The sequence below is a fragment of the Asparagus officinalis genome, chromosome 6 (assembly GCF_001876935.1).
Source record: "Asparagus officinalis chromosome 6, Aspof.V1, whole genome shotgun sequence".
Lineage (NCBI taxonomy): Eukaryota > Viridiplantae > Streptophyta > Magnoliopsida > Asparagales > Asparagaceae > Asparagus > Asparagus officinalis.
This window is the reverse complement of record NC_033799.1, coordinates 74,731,305-74,747,779: the sequence shown is the minus strand read 5'-3', so window position 1 is coordinate 74,747,779 and position 16,475 is coordinate 74,731,305.

Here is a 16,475-nt window from a genome sequence, read left to right as displayed (position 1 = left end):
TGGTAGCTCGATTTTGTCATTGGCGAGGATGTACTTCAAGATGGCTGGAACTTCATCATCTTTGAAAGAATACTCCTTCTCGAGCCTTGGATTAGGAGTCCTTCACTATTTCTGAGGTTGTTGTTGTGACATTTGATTAACATCAACAACAACTATAGGTGCTGTCAGCTGGCTTCTCTCGGTCTTATTTCTTCTGAGGAAACACTCGACCTATTCTTAATGCAGGTTTAATTCCTTCCAGGTGGTTAAGGGGACAACCCCTATGACTTCGAGGGCGTCGAGGGAGAGATTGTGATGGTCAGTCTGTAGTATGAACTCCTTTGTGACCAGATCTCGGTAATTCATCGCCTTATTTCGGAAGCGTTTGACGAAGGTGACAACTGACTCTTTGTTCTTCTGCTTCTCATCCAGAAAAGCTCTAATTGACACTTTAGTATCATCATCGAAGAAATTGTTGAGGAATAAGTCTTCTATATCATCCTAGTAGTTGATGCTTCCTGGCTTGAGATGTCAACACCAATCGAAGGTATCCCCACGAAGGGTGCCTACAAATGACCGAATCATTAAGGGTTCGTGTCCAGAGATCATTTCTAAATGGGACTTGAAGTAGATTAAATGCTGAGTAGGCGAACCTCTCTCGTCAAATTACGTGAAGTTAATTAGATTGAAGTTTACCATGTACGGGATTGAATCCCACTCTTTTGGGTATGGACACAGGATACCGGTCTTCTTCACCTCTTGAGCAGTCATCAAGGCATTGATTTTACTTTCTAGATCCTTCATCTTTTTATCCTCGCCTGCATCTTTCTTCGGACGGTTTTGGGAAGGAACAACGGGGCCACCCCCAACATTGTTATTGTTGATGGGACCACCCCCAGCATCCATGTTGTCGGGAGGGGTATCGACATTGATATTTTCTTTAACTTTTGAATCACTATCTACCTGATCGGTAGTGTTGTGATGACTGGATTCATCATGCTGATTTGATAAATCTTGAAGTTGTTGGGCATGTAAATCCTTGACCTGTTGCACGTCCATTTCCATCTCAATTTTAAAATCTTCCTTCTGTTTGGCCAAGACCTCTTGAAGGAGTTGAGCCAACTACTCAGTAGTGATCATGAATAATTATTAATTTTGTCCCGCACTAGATACTATATTGTCTGAAGCGATTGTAGAGTTTGCATCTAATGCTTCATCATCTGAGAAATGCCCTCTCCTCGATCTAGGTCTGATAGTCCCGAACTGTAGCCAAGTGAGACGTTGAGATGCCCTGGGCAAAGGATCGGGACTGGAACGCCGAGTTGACTTCCCCTTTTTGTCCATGTTGATAGTAACCTTCGGGAATTCGTCAGCTCTCCTAGTTGATCTTCTTTTGCAGAAGCACTTTGGTTTGGGTTTGGACGCTTCAGTGGAGATCATTTTGAATACCGAGACCCTCCGTAGAGCGGTCTTAGGGTAGCTACATTCTAATAACACTGTCCTGATTAACCTCTCACAAGGAAAGTGAGAGTCCGATCTTGGAGTACTTCTCTTTCAAGATTTGTTCATACCCCTAGTCCGATAGTACAACTCATCGGCGTTATGGCCGGAGCAACCTATCGGCTATTTACTTAAATTTTTAGGTATAACACCATCTTATAATGGACACGCTTTCTTCTGAATAGGTAACACCTTACTGGCGTTCACAGGAGTTACATGTCTAGAGTCATACCTTCATGAGGGTGAAACCCTAACGGGCTCCTGATTCTCGACACACACCCCTAAGTGGGTTGTTACATGAATCAATTTGTTAGGAGGGCGCGTACGACCCCCAGTCTGAATAGTTGCTTGGGGATTATTCAACGGACCCAAGTGTTCCTTAATAGGAGTTTTGCCTCGATCTTCGTATAGAGGATCAAACGGCTATCCTTTAACGGAATCCTGAACTTGGAGAGATCCACGCTGCCGTAGGGCTTCACCGGAGGTGCGAGAGCAAGAGGAATGAGATCAGAAGTTGATGGAGGCTAGGAAGTAGCCTTGGAGATGGAATTAGATGAGAGACACGACGGGTGTCTCTCCCCAAGTGGAGGCATCTTGGCTGCTTTTGGTGCCGTTTTTGGCACTGTTTTAGCCTTTGGCACCTAGACTTATTTGGATTTTGGTGATTCTTTGACCACCTCTTCTTTTCATAGCTCTTGTGTCTTTTTCACAAGGATCTATCCATGCGCAAGAAGTGTGTGGTGCTTTTGGATGCGCTCCTCAAGAGTAGAACGGGTTCGTTTGATACAAACCTATTTGTTAATTGACGGTTGGGAGGAGTAACCCATTGCTTGTTGTGGCGATGACTTAGTGGTTTGGTGCCTTATGAATTCTAAATCTGCTTGATAGCGGAGTCCGTCCGCCTGCTCCAGAGCTTTGGCGAATTGACGAGCAAGACGTCAGTGCTGTCTCTGACGAACCCTCTTCATCAAATTTGGTACTCTTTCAATAGGCATTTCTTTACCTTGTGAGGAGTTGTCACGAGTATCAGATCCGACTTCCTTGGATGCCGGAGAAGAGTCTTCAACAGCAATTGGGTGAAGATCGACGCCTTGGGCCTTCATATCTAAAGACCAATGAACCTTCTTTAGGGAAGTGGTCTTCCTACACTTGCAATGAGAGGAAGATCTAGAGGAGGAGGAGGAGACGTACTCCTTGAACTTCTACTGATCGAACTCATATTTGACCTCTTCATTGACAGGGATCTTGATCATCGGCTGTGGCACAACTGATACGAGTCACCGTGCGAGCACCTTTGATCGTGGAATTATCAAAGGTGGGTTGAGAAGAGGATGACAGAAATACAAGAACAATTCAGTATGTGGCGAAAAAAATACTCTCTCTAGATTATGAGTATGAAAAGATTATAATCCCTCTCTCACAATCTCACTAGAATCAAGAACAAGCTCTCAATTCTCTTTAAACCCTAATCTCTCTTGATTAGAATCTCACTTTGATTACCTCTGATTGATTAGAAACCCTAAACAATTCTCTCTTGATTAGAATCTCACTTTGATTACCTCTGATTGATTAGAAACCCTAAACAATCCCTTATATAGGTGTAACAACTCACTTTGATTACCTCTGATTGATTAGAAACCCTAAACAATCCCTTATATAGGTGTAACAACATGGATGACAAAGTGGTAAATAACCAAGCCCAAACCCAATAGGAATTCGTGCAAACAGAGACCCAAACGAATCAGAAAACCTTCGATGAGTCGACTCATGACTGAGATGAGTCGACTCATTCGAAACTGGACAAAGCACAAAACCAGTAATGAGTCGACTCATGACTGAGATGAGTCGACTCGTCAGAGGCTGGTGACAAACGGCTTGGTTTCGTGAGTCGACTCATGACAGGCATGAGTCGACTCAACCTGATGAATCGACTCATGACTGTTATGATTCGACCCACATGCTAAAAATTGGATGATTTGATTCTTCGATTTGCCATTTTGTTCCATTCTTTAACCTGTGTTCCACTGTGCTGGTTTACACCTTTATTCTTAAGCTACCATGAGAATTAGCTATCCTCACGCTCCCATAAGGATCACTAAGTTCTGAAGAGAAGATACACTCGTATCATGAGTCCTCCTTTTAGAACTTGAAGTCTCGTTCAAGTTAGAACTTTAGCTGAGGAAACTCCCGAGCTCCTCTATCTTTTCTGCACCACCTGGTCTTGCTAGGAACTTGATAGCAACGTACAACTGGAAACGACTCCTTTGCTCCTTGCCTTGTCGTAGTTGTCTTCCGCTCCAACATGAAATCCTCTTTCGATGGCTTTTCTGGAAGTCTAATGTACAGCGAGACAAACTTCTTACTTGCATTCACTAGCCTATTCGCTCTCGTTGCCATCCCCAAGCTTGTCTCCCTCGGAAGAGACGCCGAACGAAATATGAACTTTTTATCACCTTTGGTGAATGTATACTTCTGAGCCCGCCTCTCGTAGATCGCATATCTATCCCATAAATACGGATTAACCAGTATAATCTGACATACATCCAATGGAACTACATCGCACGTGACCTCGTTAATATACAACTCATGGAGCGTAAATCTGACAGTGCATTGATAAACTACACTCAGTCTCTCCTCCTTCTGAATCCATCCTAATGGATAGGGCTTCAGATGCTTGACCATCTTCAAACCCAGTTTCTGAACCAAGGCCTAAGATATCAAATTATTCTTGCTGCCCGGATCAACTATGGCATCAACGAAATTGGTCTTCACTTGCAACTTCAGTACAAAGAGCTGCCCTTGGGGGGGTCTTCGTCCTCTTTCGTGGCCTGTTTCCCCGCCATAAGGTTAAGACTGCTGTTGAGCTCTGTCATCTCCGGGACTTCTTTCAGACCTTGACTTATCATATATGCTTTTTTCTCCTCCTTCTTCTTCAATCCTCTTGGCTTAAGATGAGGATACTTCTCCCAGCACCGATTAGTAACATGTCATGTCTTCTCGCAGTGACTACAAATCAGTTCTGCTTTTCCTGGATCACCTTTATTCTCCTCCTTATATTTGGAACCACTAGACTCACCTCCCATCTGTTTGGAGTCTCCCTTAGTCTCATTACCCTTCTTCTGCTTGCCCTCAATAGCAATAGCCTTCACGCTCGCCTCTATAATAGTCTCGATCGTGAATAACTTCATCTCCTTCTGGATGTAATCGCTCAATCCCGCCATATACTTCATAAATACAGAATATTCCTCTGTCGCAATGTTGAGGACCATCGTATGCTGCTGGAACTCCATGATGTATTCTTGAACGGTTTTTTTAACTCCTTGGCGTAAGCCATACCACTTGTACCAACGCTCTTCGAAGAACCCTACCGGATAGAATTGCTTCCTAAGTAGTTCCTTGAACTTGTTTCACGACACCGCCTTCTTCTCCTGCTTGCAATAGGATTTCCACCATGTCAATGCATGTCCCGAAAGCTTCAAAGTTGTGAACATGAGCTTCTCCTTGGATGAATATCCATAGAGTGTGAAATAGGTCTCTATCCGCTCGATCCAATCATCAAGCCTCTCGACGTTGACACTCCCGTCATAAACAGGAATCTCGACTTTGAAGTCTATCTTCAAATTCTGGTAAGAACCCTTACCCCTTGGTGTGAAACAGACGTAACAATATGGACCTACTCATTTGAATCGGAACCCTCGCCTTCTCCATCAGACTCCACAAGTTTCTTCTTACCATGCGAAGAAGATTCCTCCCTGTTTCCTTTGTCTTGGACAAGATTGACGAGTTGCACAAGGGTCAAACCCATTGTCTCAATCTGCTTCTCCAATGCATCTAGCCTTGCTGAACTATCTCCTTCAGTCATCTTCTTCTTCCTTAATTTTTAGACTCCTTCCAATGAAATAAGGATCTCACCTAGCTTCTTGTATTGCGATCAAGTCAGGACCATACACAAGATGCCCCCTCTACCGGATCTGATCGCTCTGATACCAACTTGATACAAGTCGTCGTGTGAGCACCTTTGATCGCGGAATTATCAAAGGTGGATTGAGAAGAGGATAACAAAAACACAAGAATAATTCAGTATGTTGTGAAGAAAAATACCCTCTCTAGATTATGAGTATGAAAAGATTACAATCCCTCTCTCATAATCTTACTAGAATCGAGAACAAGCTCTTAATTCTCTCTAAACCCTAATCTCTCTTGATTAGAATCTCACTTTGATTACCTCTGATTGATTAGAAACCCTAAACAATCCCTTATATAGATATAACAACGTGGATGACAAAGTGGTAAATAACCAAGCCCAAACCTAACTAGAATTCGTGCAAACAGAGACCCAAATGAACCAGGAAACCTTCGATGAGTTGACTCACGACTGAGATGAATCAACTCATCCAAAACTGGACAAAACACAAAACCAATATTGAGTCGACTCATGACTGAGATGAGTCGACTCGTCAGAGACTGGTGATAAATGACTGGGTTTTATGAGTCGACTCATGACAGGCATGAGTTGACTCAACTTGATGAGTTGATTCATGACTGTTATGAGTCGACCCACGGGCTAAAAACTGGATGCTTCGATTCTTCGATTTGTCGTCTCATTCTACGCTTCAACCTGCGTTCCACTGTGCTGTTTTACACCTCTATTCTTAAGCTACCATGAGAATCAACTATCCTCAAGCTCTCATGAGGATCACTAAGTTCCAAAGAGAAGATACACTCGTATCAACAACAGCCTCGGTGGCGAGGCTGTTGGCTCCTACTATGGTCACCAGCGTGTTCGCGTCGAAAGTTGATTTCTTTGAGGAATTCATTACAATTTTAGATGTTTGCAACGAATTCAAAAGTGGAGTCTTTTTATAAGATCTCTCTACATAAAAGAAATTAAAAAATTATAACTTTCTAGAAAACACATGCAGAGAGATCATTTATTGGTCTTTTATTTATGTGAGATCTTTACCAGTGTCGGGGTTTATCCGTGGACCACCAAATGATCAGATCCGGTTAATTTTATTACCTCGTGAAGGAGACAAGAAATTAAAGTGAATATCTTAGCAACTATGAGATAAACACTCTTCTAAAGATTACAGCATCGGTGTGATCTCAAGGGAAGCGGATGAACGAGGCTGAAGTGGCTGCAAATCTATCAAACTATCATCTTTTTGTCAAAGAACTTGCTAAGAACTTGCTTCCTCCTTGCTAAAATTCGTGCTCCTCACTCTCCAATTCGACAGGGCTTCGCTGTTGCTCCTAAATTTCCCCTCCCTATGAATAAAGGCCATTGGACTGTATTTATAGGCTTCAGAAGCTCTGTTTTCAGATAAGAACGAACGATTTGATCTTATCCTCAGTTGTAATCACTTAACCACATTTAAAGATAACTCTAAATCAGTTGGAGAGGCTCTAGACTGAAGGAATCTCGAAATCTTATAGAAAAATAGGTTTTCAGGAGGTTATATGGGCAAAAACAACTTTTCTGGGCGTGAGACACTACTTGTGTCTCGCCCTTGGGCCGAGACGCCGTTGGTGCGTTTTGATTGTTTTGCCTTTAATTCTCCCGTCCGATCTCAGAATGACATGATTCAAAATGCGATTGAAATATGTAGTAGAGATCTACAACCTCCCCTAGGTGAAACACATGTGGAGTGAACGAGACACGAGTGGTACTTCATCCTTTGTGGGTGAAACACAACTCCCGGTTGAGTCGTTTCTTTGTTATTTTGATGTTCCATTGACTCATATGCTTCACCAACTTGCTTCATATGCTTGTTAGCTTCCCTACGATATTAGATAATCCTCCTTGACTTGGATAATGATGTTCATTGTTTTTTCTCCGTCTCGAGCTATGTGCAGGAACCTATAAGCAATTTTTTATGCCTACACTCTCATTTACTACTGATATGTTTTGTGAGATGATATATTTCATGTATAAATAACTATGAGCAAGATGGTTCGAAATGATGCAAAAATCAACGTGAACGTTAATTTCAGCTTTCGAACCACCGATGGTCAAGAGACATCCATCGATGGTCAAGCATCTCATCAGTTATCACAGGAGCCAATTGGAGAAAAATAGAAATATGAATTGGCAAAATCAATGGTCTACAGGGACCCATCGACGATCATAGGGAACAATCAATGGTTACAAGAGTTAATTAAAGAAATTCAGAAACTAGATTCTACACCATCGGTGGTTATAGTTGAACCATTGATATTCACCAAGGGACCATCGATGGTAGTGATTCACTATCAATGTAGTAATTCACCATCGATGACTATGAAGAAATTTGGAAGTTTTAAGATTTGAACTTAGTTGTTCATCGATTTGTTTGATGTCCTATTTACACTCATATTTGTATCTCTTTACTATCCTATCAAGACCTATTTAAGGGGAGTTGGAGATCATAATTGAAAATGAAATTCAAGGAGGCAAATACATAAAAAGAGAGATCTTTACTGCAGGGTTTGAGAGAGATTTGGTAAAATCCCCTGAACCTCATTTAGGTTCTTCCAAGCAAGCTTTTTATCAGAGTTCAATTTAGTGAAAAGGAGTGCCTTACACTTACATTGCTACACTGCTTCTTCACATATCTTCATCTTCATTGATTTGAAGAACAATTTGATAAAGGGCTATAAGACTATTTTTTCACTTTAATTATTTTGGTTAGTTTTATTTCAAACTTGTGAGTTTGATGGCATACTCAAGCTGAGGTAATTCAAGGTTTGGCTAGATAAGACTAGGTTTCTTCCGGTCATTATAAAAAGTTAGATTAGATAACTGGTTTTGAGTAGATTCCAGGGTGTGGTCTTTTAAGCCTACTGAATTGGGTTGTGATTCAGGTGAACTCTGGTCATAGTGAACAAGGCCCTTCGCGAGAAGTAAGAGTGGACATAGGATTTGATCCTTACCATTATAAAATTCTCGTATGTTCCTATGTTGATTTGCTTTTAATTTTTCGCTTATTATTTTTCCCTTGTATTTTTTGAAACCTATCAAAAAACTATAGCAATCCTATTCACCCTCTTCTAGGCTTGAACATCAGTTTTGACAAGTGGTATTAGAGCCTCGTTACTTATATTTAGGTATCACAACCTAGGGTAGAGATGTCAAGCTTTGCCATAAATTGTTCCCTACTTTTTGACGGCACCAATTAAACATATTGGAAAGCACACATGAAAATCTTTTTATCATCTATTGATTTTGGTATATGCGAGTGTGTTGAACATGAGTATCATCATTCTACTGAGGATAAAGGAGGAATCGTTATAGAAATTCCTATGGATAAATGGACCCCTTAGCACAATTTTTTTCTCTTATAACTTAAAAGCTATGAATACTTTACATTGCTCTCTTACTACTGGATAATTTAACTGTGTCTCTAAGTGTACTACTACGTAGGAAATTTGAAAGACACTGGAAGTTACTCATGAAGGAACTTTGCAGGTAAAAGAAGCCAAGCTTACAATGTTGGTAAGCAAGTACGAAAATTTGAAGACGAAGGCCTCGGAGAGCATACAAGACATGTTCACATAATTCACTAACATCACGCTTTAGGGAGGAGTATGAGAATAAGAAACTATGTAGAAAAATATGTCATTCTCTATCTCGGGATGGGGAACCTAAGGTAACGGCTATCAAATAACTTCAAAATATTTCTAATCTTTTTATTGATGATCATGAGGCAATCTTATCATATATGTAATTAGGCTAAAAGAAAGAGAAGATCTAAGAAGAAGAGACAAAGAATAAGTCTTTAGCCTTCAAAACTAAGAAGGAAAAAATTCTAGTCTAAGAAGAAGAAAAAGTTGAGCTCAATTTCTGAGGAAGAAAATAGCCAAGATGATCAAATTGTTAAAGGCTACGGATCCTTCCTCAAGTCAATAGATGGTCAAAAGTTCCTGCAAGACAAACGAGATCACTATATAAGCAAGATAAATAAATATAATTTTAATGATTGCTTAATTAATTTGCTTTCGATGCAAAAAAAGTGACCACCTAAAGAATAATTGCCCATTGAACGAAAAGGATTATAAAGCTAAGGGCAAAAGTTCCAAAATAACTACTTGGAAGGACTCAAAGAGTAGCTTCAGCGATGATGACAAAAGAGCACCCTTTTGTATAATGGGAAGAAAAACTTCAATTTCACATTCAGACCAAAGTATTTTGAGTGGCTCTTATAGTGAAAGTTCAGATGAAGAGGTATATCCTTCATATGGTGATTTACATTCTAAATATAAGGAGATGTTGGTTCACCTTGAGAAAATTGCTAAAAAGTATGAAGTAACAAAAAAGACTAATACACACTTGTAGAAGGAAAATAAGGTTTTGTCAAAGAAAGTAGAATTTTCTTCTTCAAATTTGAATTCAGATAATTCATCTCATGATATCACCTCTTGCATGTGCACACAATATTCTGAGCTACAAAATCAAATCTCTTGTTTATTAAAGCAAATTGAAAATAATCAATATGAAAAAAAACTTGTTGCTAAGGTAAATGTTAGTTGTCTCCTAAAAAAATAAAGTTTGAAACTCGATGTGATACTATTATTTTCAAAAATAAAAACTAAAGTCTAAAAATAGTTATTTGGAAAAGGCTATGAAGAATTTTTCATTGGGCTTAAAAGGTCCTCACATGGTCATTTCTAATCAATGATTTGTAAAAATTAAAACTAGACTTGATTATTCATATTTTGGAAAGCATAAAAAATTTTAACCTTTTTTGTAAAAGAAAATAGTCTTGGTTGTTTTGACCCTATTTTTAATGGAATTTATCATTCTATTTGCTCATTATGTGGAAAAATTAGACTTGTTTCTACGAGATGATATATGAGATATAAGATCAAAACAGTCAAACAGATTTGGGTATCGAAAGGCCTTATTCCTAACTAGTGCAGGCCTATGTGGATACCTCAATTATTTGTAGGTTTGCAGGTTGACCGAGGATTTTATTTTTAAAATAAAATTATTTCCCCTTCTTTCTTTATCTTATATTTTTATGAAAATCAAAAAAATAAAAAATTCCTTTTTCTTTCTCTTCTTCTTTTTTATTAAAAAACTTTGGAAATGCTTATGTATATGCATTTATAATATATATTCAAATATGGTTATCTATTGGTATATAGGCATGAGTTTATCATATTGGTTCATATATTTTACACATCTATATATGCTATATGTGCACACAAAAGTTACACATATATGATTGATAAACACAACGATTCACAATATGTGTCATATTACTTCTTACACCATAGTATTATGCTTATCATGTTTAGTATTGTGAAAATAAGAATAAATTTTTTTTATATGTTGTTCATAAAATGTTGTTGATATAACTAAAAGTTTGAGCTTAATCTATACTTGAATACAACACTATAATTTCTATACATGTAGAAAATATATATGTGCTATGAAATATCAAGCAAAAAAAGTGTATTCATGAAAAAGATGATTAAAGATGCACACTCTATGAATCCATGGCAAAACTGAGTGTAAAAGATGGTCAGTGATCCACACTCATGGATACAAATGTACAATATCTCAAGGGTATCAATCCAATACTAATTATTTTTCATATTTAGATATGGTGTACACGATCCTCCAAACATTATCGTTCTTCCTCTTAAAAATTTCTATATGGTTGAGGTGCTAGATTGAGATTTTGGACCCTTTTTAAATGTTGAGATAATTCAAATTGTGTTACAAAAGGAAAAAAGCTCAAACTAGATAAGTTATATCTGAATTCATTTTATGAACTAATATAATTACTTTTATTGTTGATTTTATAAACTATTCATCGATATCTTCATAATTTGTGTGTGAAACCTCAGCACCTCCATATTCAATTGGGCGAAGGAGCATTAGTATTATACTCAAGAGAACCGTCGTTACTACCTATTTTAATATGACTTATAATTGTGATTTGTGTGTTTTGAAGTTATATGTGTATGCCTTGTGCTATTTTCTACAAAGTTTTTGTGAATCAGTATGTATTTCTCTTCCTTTCACATTTGGATACTTTTTATCTCAATTCTCAAAGTATAATGTATATCCTGGATGTGTTATTCTTTTGCTAATAATAAAAAAGGGAGAGAAAAGTGAAATTTTAAACTATTTCATGAGTGTTTATGTTTTATAAAGTTTTTCAAATTGATTTCATGATTGATTTTTCAATTTGAAATTTTTTGAACACTCGATGCTTTGTTTCGAGGGAGTTTCTTGAAAACCTATACACATTTGTACTTTTATGTATACATATTTATAGGGGGAGCTTTGCATATAATATATCATTTGCATGAAACATGTTATGTGCTTATTTTGTATTTAATATATATTTCTCCATGTTTTATACTCTGTATTTTAAATATTGAGTTTTGTTATTATCAAAAGCGAGAGATTACAATGTTGTTCCATGTTAGAGCGTTGTTTGTACAATATCTCTTGTTTGAATAATAACAAACTCTTATTTACTACTGATATCTTTTGTGAGATGATATATTTCATATATAAATAGGTACAAGCAAGATGTAGTTGGAAATGATGCAAAATCAACATGAGCGTTGATTTCAGCTTTTAAACCATTGATGGTCAAGAGGCATCCATCGATGGTCAAGTATCTTGTCGATGGTTACATGAGTCAATTGGAGAAAAATAGAAACATGAATTGGTTGCATTGATGGTCAACTGGGACCTGTCGATGGTCATAGGGAACCATCGATGGTTACATGAGTCTATTGAAGAAATCAAAACCAGAATCAGTACCATCTATGACTACAGTTGAACCATCAACGTTTACTAAGGGACCATCAATGGTTGTGATCCGATATCGATTGTTATCACAAAATTTGTTAGTGTTTAAGATTTAATCTAAGTTGTTCATCGATTCGTTTGATCTCCTACTTCACTGAGATTTAGGTATTTCTTTTCAGTCATATCAAGATATATTTAAGGGGAGTTGGAGATCATAATTGACAATGAAGTTCAAGGAGGCAAATACACAAAAAGAGAGATCTTTATTCTAGGATTTGAGAGAGAGCTGATCAAATCCTCTGAGCCTCGTTCAGCTTCTTCTCAACACACTTTTCATCAGAGTTTGATTCAGTGAGATGAAGTATCCTACATTTACATCGTTATATGGCTTCTTCACAGATCTTCATCTTCATCGATTTGAAGAACAGTTTGATGAAGGGCTGTAAAATTATTCTTTTTTTACTTTACTTATTTTTATTGGTTGTATTTTAAATTTGTGAGTTTGACAGCATACTCAAGCTAGGGTAATTGATGGGTTTGGCTAGCTAGGACTAGATTTCTTCCTGTCACTGTGAAGAGTTAGGTTAGTTGACTGACTTTGGGTAGATTTCATGGTGCTGTCTTTGAAGCCTACAGAATCGAGTTATGATTTAGGTGAACTCTGGTTATAGTGAGGAAGGCCCTTCGCAAGAAGGAAGAGTGAACATAAGATTTTGATCTAAACCACTATAAAAATCTCATGTGTTCATGTGTTGATTTGCTTTTAGTTTTTGCTTATTACTTTTCCACTATATTTTCTAAATCTTATCAAAAACAAATTAAGGAAATCCTATTCAAATACCCCCCCCCAACCCCCAAAGCTTATGCATCCAGTTCTAACATCAACTTTATCTATTAATGTTACTTATTGTAGATAATTATAATTATTATTAATAATATTAATGTTACTTATTCAATAATAGTATAATAAAACAATTTATAAATAAACATATATGATTCATTAAATTATTATACTGTTAAATTATTTATAAATCATTTTATAATAATTAAAAAAATAGCATGAATATACAATTAAAAAATATGCCATTGTTTAACAAATAGTATATTTATTTAATAGCATTTATTTAAATTAATAATTATACTATATATTATTTAATAATTATACATGAGTGGGTGTTTGAAAAGCACATGTGCTTTCAAATTCCATTATTAATCATAAGCGAGTTTTTTAAGAAGAAAACAGGGCGAGATGTCATGTTCATTCGTTAACCAGAAAAGATAATTACAGTAAGAGATTCAAGCAATAGATGGAAAGAGTCACGAAAATAAGAACAAGAGAGTATGGAGAAGACCTTATTGTCACTTGAAGTTCGTTCAAGTTATTGAAAAATTTCATTTGCTGGATCCATAGAACATATAGAACTAAGATTGTTTACGACTAAGATTGTTTACGAGTTGGTGATCCCAACTTCAACATAAATACAAACTAGCATATGTCCTGGAAAAACAACAAAATAGAGTTCCATGTTTTAGGGCAAACTGATTAAGGCTATGGTTGTCGGCGAAAGTTGTCACCCACTTGATCCTGAGTAGCATCCTTTTGCAGAGTTTCTAATCCTTGTTCCTTAGCAATATTGCATATCGCCTCAGCTTGCTTTCATCCTGAGTTCTCTGACTAGAATAGTATAAAACAAGCCACATTAGTTGCAATCCTTTAAGGCAAGATCCAGACTGCGTTGAAGATATGGTTGTTTCGACTACGCCGTAAGCACCAGCATAATGTAGGAAACACCACTTTCCATAATATTTTCTATTTATCCTCTGTAATGAAGTTTCCATTTGATTCCAACAAGGAGTCGAAGTTATTAGGCCATTGTGCTGAAGGGAAGCAAGGGTGGAGATAAGCCTAAACCGCTTTAGAGAATGAGCAAGAATTAAACAAGTGGCTACATGATTCCATCTCAGTATGGCAAAAGGATTAGATGGTGTCTCCTCTCTAGTCCTTATGTGACAAATTCTCTTTTGTTTGGAATCTTCTTTTGGAGAGAATCCAGAAGAATACCTTCACCTTATAAGGGATGATAGAGCTCCATATGAAGGAATACTTACTATTAATCAAATTAAAAATTGACTTAACTGAGAACAAACTTGATGAGTGCTGAGGCCACCAGACTTTGTCTTTGGAGTTAACAACAGGATGGTTGGTAGAGTTAAGGAAGAGGGATAAACCTTTGATTTCTTCCTTCTCTGCCAAAGAGGATCCTCTTTTAATTTGAGGATGCAATTTCCATAAATTGTTGGATGCAATTTCCATAAATTGTTGTGAAAGTACCATTGAGTTCAAACATCAAAATTTGAAGAGAAAGCCATGTTGTAAACTTTTGGGAATAGACTGCACAAGGAGTTCGACCAGTCTATTTATCTTCCCAAAAGTGGATGGAAGCATCATCGCCTAATTTCCACTGAGCTATACACGTAAAAGCATGGTGAGTAGAATGCAAGTCAGATTAGGTTGGAATTAATGTTGCCTAGAGTAGAGAGGTGAGATGACACGACTGATGGTGGAGTTTTGATAGACGATTTTCCGTAGCCATTTTGAGAGGAGGGCTTTGTTAAAAACAGAGAGGGCGAGAACACCAAGCCTCCCTTCCTTTTTACTTCTTAGATTTACAAACATGTTGCCATCTAACTAAGCATTTATAGCCATTTGAATTATGATTACCTCCCCATAAGGATTATTTTTGGATTTTATCAATTGCCGTTATGAGTCATACTGGTAATTTGAATAATGATATATAGTATAGAGAGGGAGAATATAGAATAGAGTTAATAAGAGATAATCTATGACTTATTGATAGACTCTACTTTTTCACATGGAAAACTTCTTAGTGAAAGAACCTAAGATTGGTTGTCAGTCTCTTCTTGAAAGGGAGCATTTTATAAGGGGACCAAGATAAGTGAAAATGGGAGTACCCTAGGACAATTAAGGATGTTTGCAAGATAATTTCCCTTGTGAGGTAATTTTCCTAGGAAGAAGAGAGAATGATTTGAATAGTTTATGCTCAGACTAGATATATTTTCAAAGATGTAAAAGATGGTTTTGAGGATTGAGATGTGATGTTTGTTTGCTCTGCAGAAAATGAGTGTGTTGTCTATAAATTGGAGGGATATGCTATGATTAAGGTCACCCCTTAGGTTAAGTTCAGAAAGGTCCCCTGAGGACATAATGCTATTTATCATCTTATTAAGAATCCACGACAAGAATAAATAGCAAAGGGGACAATGGGTCCCCTTGTTTCAACCCTCGATGGCACTAGAAGAATTTGGTTGGGGAGCCATTTACTAAGATGGAAGATTTGGATGAGGATAAGATATGCTCAATCTAGTGATAGCATCTAGGGCCAAAACCTCTAGCTTTGAGGAGAGAGAGGGCAAAATCTCAACTCATGCTATCAAAGGCTTTCATGAAGTCAATCTTGATGGCGCATATCTTTTTTGCTAGAAGAACAATAGTGAATCATCTCACGTGCAATGAGGATGGAGTCTAAGGTGGATTTGCTAGCTTGAAAGGCTGATTGTGTATCATCAATGAGGGAGAAAAGGAAAAGGATTAGCCTATTGGCTAAGGCTTCGTTGGATACCATGGTGTTTTCCTTATCTCCATGCTATTTTTGCTAAAAATAAAACACCATGCATTTGAAAATCATGATGTTTTTTGAGCTAAATCATCCTCAAACTAAAAACACAGCACTTATTTTAAAATAATTTTTATGTGTTTTAAATTTGATATTTTGGTTTTGAGTTCGATGAGGTGTTAATATAATATCTAACATAATATATTAAATATAAGTAATATATAGTCATTATTGACATGCTTATTATATTATATTATATTGTATTATACTATATTATAGTTCCTCTAATATATTAGTTATATTTTTTAAATAGTACAAAATTTATTAATAATTAAAATATCTTATATAATAATATAATAAAATATTAAATACTAATAATTAATATCTTGATAATGTGTTATATAATAATATAGTTAGATTAATATAATAATAAACAATAACAAAATATAAATAAATTTATAAAAAATAATAAAAAGGTTATTAATAACAAATAGTGAAATAATAATATAATAATATACTATACAATATTATAATCACTATTGTATTATTAATTATTTAATAAATAATGTGTAATAAAATAATAAGTATAAAATTTTTAATATATTATG